Here is an 8512-nt window from a genome sequence, read left to right as displayed (position 1 = left end):
AAATCTCAGAGAGGAAAATGTTTTCAAGGGTTACAGTGGACAAATGTGATAGCAAGTGGAATAAGGTCACTTCACCCATACTGCAGCTTTGGTTTTAGACGTCACGCATTAAAAACCCTGCGGTCACAAAGAAGTGCACCCATCTTCAAATGTAATGGATACTGTCGGTTTGAATATTGCCCCATTGCTGTTACTGTCGAATTCAGAGATGAGGTCACCCTGAAGGCAGATGTGGTATTCACAGGAGGAGATAAGGTGTGCCACAGTACCACTGAACTCAAAAGAAGGCCAGTCCGTGCAGATGCGCGTTCATCAGTTGGAGAAACCCTTGAAACAAAGTTACCAAGAAGCCTTTTTTTGGACTCTATGCAGAAAATTCCTGAGATGGTGATAGAATCAGGCTGCAGGGACGAAGCACAGACAAGAGGTTCTAAGGAACATCGCATACACCCAAAGACAACTTAAAAGACCTCACACCAACAAACTTTTAAGTCTCCATATGCTAATTGACCAAAAAACAGGAACAGACAATGAAGTCCTGCAGAGGGTTATGATGCACCCAAAAGGAATAATGCTGTGGTCAAAAAAGACACTGTCCGTTTTTTACCAAAGATGCAAGGAAGACATCGTGTATCTGGATGCAACAGGAAGTATAGTTCAAAAAGAAAGTGGCAAAAGTCCACCATACTACGTGTATGAATTAGTTGTGCGGAATAGCTTCCAAGGGAGCATCTCCTCTTCCTGTTGCAACCTACCCGACTTGTGACCACACCACAGCATCTGTCACCTACTTTCTGCAGGCTTTCCAAACTGATCTGATGAAGTTGTATGGGAAAAGGGCAGTGCAGAGGCCAGTGATGATCATTTGTGATGGCTCTTTAGTGCTTCTGCAGTCCATTTCTTTTACATTCTGCAGACTAAGCCTAGAGGATCTTCTGCAGAAGTACTTTGAAGTCATCATTGGCCAACATCAAGCAGAAAGGTTTGACCTTCCCATTCTGCACAGATGCTTAAGCCACATCATGAAGAATGCAAAGGATCTGTGCAAAAAGCAGTAGGTATTTTTTTATTTGAACTATTTTATAGTACAATCAAATTTAACTAAATGTTAATTAATTTTTTCTGGCTTTATTTTTAGTGTTCAAAACCATTACAAGCTGGCCATGCATATATTTGGGCTACTTGCATGTTCCACAACTCTAAAAGAGATGGATGAGGTCATTCTCAGTGCCACAGTCCAGGTTCTGTCGTCCTTTCACTGGAGACAATGTGTTTTTGCTGAGGACAACAAGGTAATTCCCAAAATTCTACTTCTATTCATAGTGCACACTGTTGACCGCATACAAGGATTTCATGGACTATAATGACCTTGTTGTTTACATGAGTATATTTAATTAGAATTGTGTGAAATTGCAGAAATTGTATTTTTCATTAGAGCTTACACAGATTTCATTTACTTTTTTTCAGTGTGATGTCACTGCCACACCTATCCAGAATCACTTCCAACAAAAAATTGACAGGGGCCCTCTTGACCATGATGGTGAAGAAAACAACTATAATGCACCAAATTTCATTGCCCGGTTGGCTAAATACTTCCTGCCGCATGCCACTCTGTGGTCTGGTCTGATGCTAGGTATTTTTTGCAAATTCAGTTTTAAAAGTGTACTAATTTATAAAAACAAAATATTCAATGTCATTGTTGTCTTCTTTTACGTTCTCATTATATTTACAGGGGATATTGGCCGTCATGGTACAGGCCCAGCATACCAGCTTTTCAGCAAGATCCACAAAGAAGTCATTCAGTCCAATAAACAGGTAAATACTGTTCAGATATGTTTAACATTTTGTCTATCAATAGCTGCAATTTTGCATAATGATGTTCCTTAAAATGACTGCAGAAAAATTGAAAAAATGTAATCTTTTCAGAACTTTACACAAGACAACCGGACACAGGGCATTATGGAAAAAAGTCAGTGGGACCTCAAGAGAATAAGATTCCAGAGAAGGCGACTCACACGACTTGATGATTTTGTGCAGACATACCAAAATACGCATGATGCACTGATCATTGAATACCAAGACGGAGAAATAACCAGAAAGAAAGTAAGGAGTATTTTTTGTTTTTGTAATTGTGCCAGATCATACATTTCATTTCATTCATTGATCTTCATCACATGTGTGTATATTGTATGTCCTTTAGTCTTTGAGTGGAAATGGAGCAGTGGAAGAAGAAAAGTCAGGGGCGTAAAGGAGTATACGTCTCCCCACTAGTGAAGAGTCTCCCATTCAAAGACGTGAGAAGCAAAGTACTCTTTTAGGTTTTAATAATACCCATTATCTTATAAAAATGTAAAAAAAATTGCTGAATGTATGTGTATAAGTATTTTAATTATTATTATTTATATATTTTTTTGGTCTGTCCTTTTTGGTCAGAAGAAGTCTCCAAAGGCAGCCACCAATGAACCCAAAGAAAAACCCGAAGCTGTGATCTCAACACAGGTGATTTTTTTAATATCATTCATGATTAACATTCTATACATCTTATCAGTATACAAATGGAACATTAATATTACAATATACTGTATGAATACAATTAGTAGTTTTAAGCTGTATTCATAAAATTAAATTATTGGGCTAGGGGTTGATTAGCAAATTAACTGTTAAACATGGCTATTAACCAACATGAATCTGAGATAAGAGAATATACTTGTTAAGTTGGTTGGCAGGCAATAAATCCAATTAAATTACAAATAAAAACATACTACATAAAACAAAAACGAAAGTTGTGTACTGGTTATACAATCTTGTGAGGTATAAATACTGGGAATAATGACTGCTACAGAACAATACATAAGTGGAGCACTGATCTATTGATGGTGATGGCAAGAAAGCTCAGCAGTAAGAGCAGCTGGCCGGGTGGAGAACTGCAATCTATCTGGAAAGACAAATAGTGCAAAAAATATCGTGTTAACAGAGGATGTTAGTCAGAATAGAGAAAGTATAGTCAAAGGACACCATGACATACTGTACAGTGCATAATTATAAGGAATGTGCATACTGAACTCCTGTGATTATATCAGCAGTGTATCCTATCAAGACACTGTCAGCCAGTGGCACAAATGTTAAGCTTGCTGGTAGTTCTACCAGGAGGACTCAAATCACGCGCGGCTGGCCGCCAATCACCAATCACCAGCTACCAATCACCTGCCTACACCTGCTCTATAAAGAGTAGTCTAACATATGTCTTTGCTGCTCAGGTCTTCGTTCAACGCATGCTGCTGCTTTACTGTGCTTCTGATTATCTCGCATATCTCGTCGCTTAGTTGCTACGTCGGTTAATACACACCAAGAGGTCATAACTTCGGATTCGTGCTGGTCGGCCTACTACTTCTGGTCCCGGCAAGCGAGCGCAGAAAGCCGTTCTTTTCGGTCCCCGGTATCCTCAACAAGTTCCCAACACGGACATCCGCCCGGTTCTACAAACCCTCGCCGAGTTGGTGCAAAGCATTGGCGCCAGGATGGACGCCGTCGAAACGCCATGCGGAACTCCCGGACGGGTCCAGGCCCCAACCCGCTGTCGTCGGTCGCCACGGCGCCTTTCTACTTCCAGCAACCATCAGGCTCGGCTTCCTCCGCCTTCACAGGCTACGCACCTTGCACGTGCCCTGCTACCATGGCTACTGCAGTCCCCGCGTTAGCCCCCGCAGCGTATTTTCTCTCACAGCTCTACCAGTCCAGCTTCAGGATGCGGCTCCCTCGGTTGGGTTAGGGGGTTTCTTCCAAGGGCAATGGTTTGCTGAGGGATGGCCAGTCGAAGCTGGTACGTTCGCCCTCGGGTCAGAGTCGTCTGCGCTGTTCGAGCTTTACCCTATCGCAGCAGCTAGCGTTCTGTGGGGCAAAGCATGGCGGTGTTAACGTCTAACCATGTTTTGCGATAACAAAGCAGCGTCAAAACGGCTGGGAAGGTGGTCTTCCACAGCATACGGATTTTACATCCGGTTGAATTCGTTGAGTTCGTTGCACACGTCGGTGTGGTACAACACAGAACTCTACGTTCGCAATCAAAGGTTCATAATTATCTTTATACCGTGCACTGTTTGGTTAACTCCTTGTGTCTGAGGTTTTTTCCCTTCACTTTAACATGAATGAAGTTGATGGGTTTTAGGCACTGTGGTAACTGATTATTACTAAAGTTTTTATTGACGAAGGGCCTTTTAGATTGGTTCAGCTGCTGCTCACTAACTCTCACGTTCCTCTGCTCGCAATGCGATTCACATATCGTTCAATTTATTCAAAAGATCCAAAGACAAAGAACAGGTACATTATGGTATCATTTTATATGATTATTTATAGTCTTATTGTTAATAGCTTCAGTCGCGTTGGTATTTAATTTTTCATTTGCTCGTTTAGCTACGTATGACAGTTAACAATGTTGGTGTAGGCCTATTACAATTATTTACGCGTGTAGGCCACTCCAACTCGCTCGATGTTTCAAAAAGATTAGTGTGCTCTCAGAGCTGGGAGATTTCATCCTTATTTTAACATATTACTCGAGACGGTGTTTTCTCACAGTTCTACGGGTTCATGCGTTCTCGGGTTCATGCATTCATGCGTCCACGTCTCCTACTCAGACTTTTCCCCTACACGGGGTATTTAATTTTTCATTTGCTTGTTTAGCCATGTATGTCAGTTAACAATTTTGGTGTATTACAATTATTTATGTGTGTTGGCCACTCCAACTCACTCGATATTTTGAATAGATTAGTGTGCTCTCTCTGGGAGTTTTCATCCTTATTTTAACATATTACTCGAGTCAGTGTTTCTCACAGCGTTCTACGGGTTAATGTGTTCTACGGGTTAATGTGTTCTACGGGTTAATGTGTTCTACGGGTTAATGTGTTCTACGGGTTCTACGGGTTCATGTGTTCTACGGGTTCATGCGTTTTACGGGTTTATGCGTTCGCGGGTTTATGCGTTGGGTTTATGCGTACACGTCTCCTACTCAGACTTTTTCCCCTACACGGGGCCTGACTTTCGCTGATGTCACCTTCTCTGCAAGGCATTTTTCATCTAAAAGCGATAGCCTAGGAGCAGCTGTTACTATTATCATTTCAAGAATCAACAACTCTGTCCTTACGCTTCCATGTTCCTTTATCTCAAGCTTCGGCAACGCACGTCCCCGAATCACCTGTTTATTTGCGGCCAGCCAATGACTAAAGGGTGGTTCAGAGTCAATCTCGCGACGGTGGTAGAAGGGTGCGGCCCACCATCTCCCCCTACATTGGCCACTCCTTCCGGATTGGAGCGGCAACCACAGCCGCTGAACAAGGGTTGCCGGTCGCGTCTATCAAACGGCTGGGAAGGCGGTCTTCCACAGCTTACGAATCCTACATCCGGTCGAATTCATGGTTCTTCCTTCAAGCGCACACGATGCTCTAACGTCGGTTAAGGCAGGTTTATCACGTTTGCTACTACAGCTGTTTTTGGCGGCCTGTTTCCATTCTAGTTTAGTCTTTGTGTCAAGGTGTCACTTTTGTTTTTATTAGTTTAGACACGTTCATACTCTTTCTAGTGATATGTGATAAGTATTTTAAGGAGCTGCATTTTCCCTCACATTGCCACAAGGGGAGCAAGACCTTATTGAAGGCTGCTCCACCACAGAAGGAGCCGAAGCCTTTACGTCACCCCAGCCACGCCCACTAGGCCACGCCCACTTGACGTCCTCTCTAGCGGGTGGTTTCGAACTCGAGAGGCCAGAGAGCCCAGAGAGCCAGAGGCCAGAGAGCCACCCCGGGCCTAAGCCCGGGGGCTCGAAGTAGATCACGGTATTTTCCTCTCACACGCGTTAGATACAATTCCCTCCGTTAAGCTTCAGTTACCATACCGAAACATGCCGACTTTATAATAAATGAAGTCAGTTAAAAGCATCCCGGGATTGGACAACTTTCTTCAAGAATATGCAACATATTGAAATTCCGTTTAGGTATTATCAAAGATACAAGTGCGTAGATTTGTTAAATAAGGTAAACGGTCGAAAATTGATGTTATGTCTTAAACAGTTGAAGTGCCGTTTGGACAAAACGTTATTACAGTTTATCACCTAGTTTAGGTCAACGGAAATGAAGACATTTTAGCAGTCTTACTTTGTAAAACACTTTCAGTCTCGTTTGTATTCGCCAACAACATCGCACTACGCATTTAATTATAGTTATTGTCATATGACCAGCATTGTTTTCCTCACGCGATAAAGGTTTGTCGATGACGACATTTAGTCATAATTTTCGGTGTCAAAAGCAACACTATTTGCAACTACTGGTGGTGGTGGTTATCAGGTACTAAACTCATAAAGCAAAATTCGGCTACATAACTCAAGGTTAACCTGCAGCAACCCCGGCAAGTTCGACCACGTCGGTGGATCATCTAGTAAACACTCTTTGAGTTTGGTGTCACGTTGGTGGTATATCATGGAAAAGTAAAACTCGGTTCGCTGCGGCGACCCCGGTGAGTGCGTTGACCAAAGCGCAGCGGTAACAACTCGGGCACTCGTGACTATGACCACGTCGGCGGCACGTTATCTATTACTCATGGTTGACTGCAGTAACCCCGGTGAGTGCGTTGACCACGTCAACGCACAACTGGGGCACAACTCAGGCACTAGTCGTGAGTTCGTTGCACACGTCTGTGCGGTACAACACAGAACTCGACGTCCTACATCCGGTCAAATTCAAGGTTCTTTCTTCAAGCGCACACGATGCTCTCTAACGTCGGTTAAGACAGGTTTTACACGTTTGCAACCATAGCTGTTTTGGTGGCCTGTTTCCTTTCTAGTGTTGGTCTAGTCTTGTGTCAAGCTGTCATTTTAGTTTTTATTAGTTTTAGTTACATTCATACTCTTTCCAGTGTTATCGTATTTCCATTTAGATATTATCGAAGTTACAAGTGCGTAGTTTTGTTAAATAAGGTAAATGGTTGAAAATTGATGTTATGTCTGGAACAGTTGAAGTTCCAGTCGAACAAAATAACGTTATAAGTCTTTATCGCCGAGTTTAGGTCAACGAAAATGAAGAGACATTTTAGCAGTCTTATTTTCGTAAAACACTTTTAGTCTTGGTTTATTCGCCAACTATATTGTACTATGCATTTAATCACTGCTATTGTCACATGCCCAGCATCCACGTTGCGTCCAGTCTCGTTTTTCTCACGCGATAAAGGTTTGTTGATGACGACTTAGTCATAATTTTCATTGCCAAAAGCAACACTATTTGCAACTACCGGCGGTGGTGGTTATCGGGTACTAAATTCATAAAGCAAAATTCGGTTTCATAACTCAGGTTAACCTGCAGCAACCCCGGCGAGTGTGACCACGTCGGTGGATCATCTAGAAAACACTCTTGAGTTCGCTGTCACGTCAGTGGCGTAAATAGGAAAATAAAACTCAAGGTTGCAGCGGCAACCCCGGTGAGTGCGTTGACCACGTCGGTGGTAACAACTCGGGCACTCGTGAGTATGACCACGTCGGTGGCACGTTATCTAATACTCATGGTTTGACTGCAGTAACCCCGGTGAGTGCGTTGCTCACGTCGGTGGGAACAACTCAAGCACTCGTGAGTTCGTTGCGCACGTCGGTGCGGTACAACTCAGAACTCTAGTTCGTTGCAGCAACCCCGGTGAGTGCGTTGCCCACGTCGGTGGGAACAACTCAAGCACTCGTGAGTTCGTTGCGCACGTCGGTGCGGTACAACACATAACTCCACGTTCGCTGCAGCAACCCTGGTAGTGCGTTGACCACGTCGGTGGGCACAACTCGGGCACATGCAAATTTAATTACCACGTCGGTGGCATAATATCAAACACTCAAGTGCAGGGCACTCGGAGTTCATTGAACACGTCGGTGTTCAACACGGAAGTACACAATATTTGCTGCAGCAACACCGGTGAGTGCGTGACCACGTCGGTGGCACATCAAGGGCACTCGTGATTTCGTTGACCACGTCGGTGTTCAACATAGAAGTTCACAATACTTGCTGCAACAACACCGGTGAGTGCGTGACCACGTCGGTGGCACATCAAGGGCACTCGTGAGTTCGTTGACCACGTCGGTGGTTCAACGCGAAAGCACTCGGGTCACGCAGCGACCCCGGAGAGTGAATCGACCACGGCAGTTGGTACAGCACGAAAGCACTCGTGGCTCGCTGCGTAACAGCTGCAGAGTGCTCTAAATTTTAATTGATCTCGTTTCATTTCATGTCAACTGCTTTTACGTGATTCATCGATCTCGCTGACGGTTTTAAGCTTATCGTTTTACGGTATGTATGATTGACTCTTAATATGTCGTATATTGGGTATGCCTTTTATCTTCCAGAAGCAGTATAGATCCTTGTCCACTTCTTCTACGCAGGTATGTATGGTCTCATTACCCCCTTTCGCTATTCTATTTTTGGGGTCGGCTCCGCCCCTGCCAGTCCCGGCAGGACATGCCGAGTTATCACCTATTTCCGGCGTAGGCCTACGT

At 43.8% G+C, this 8512-nt stretch overlaps 1 long non-coding RNA gene across 2 annotated transcripts; it reads left to right on the top strand.

Annotated features, from left to right (window-relative positions):
- The first annotated feature begins 1271 nt into the window (after positions 1-1271).
- On the top strand, positions 1272-2372 carry LOC132464908 (uncharacterized). Of its 2 annotated transcripts, XR_009527393.1 has the most exons (4): positions 1272-1633; positions 1733-1815; positions 1927-2103; positions 2201-2372. It is a non-coding gene; the product is annotated as an uncharacterized LOC132464908 (long non-coding RNA). The 2 variants fall into 2 exon arrangements; XR_009527392.1 differs by having other exon boundaries at positions 1927-2372.
- Positions 2373-8512: the final 6140 nt, after the last annotated feature.

Source organism: Gadus macrocephalus, chromosome 1, assembly GCF_031168955.1.
Source record: "Gadus macrocephalus chromosome 1, ASM3116895v1".
In the NCBI taxonomy this organism is placed as follows: domain Eukaryota; kingdom Metazoa; phylum Chordata; class Actinopteri; order Gadiformes; family Gadidae; genus Gadus; species Gadus macrocephalus.
This window is presented reverse-complemented; position numbering and strand designations above follow the sequence as displayed.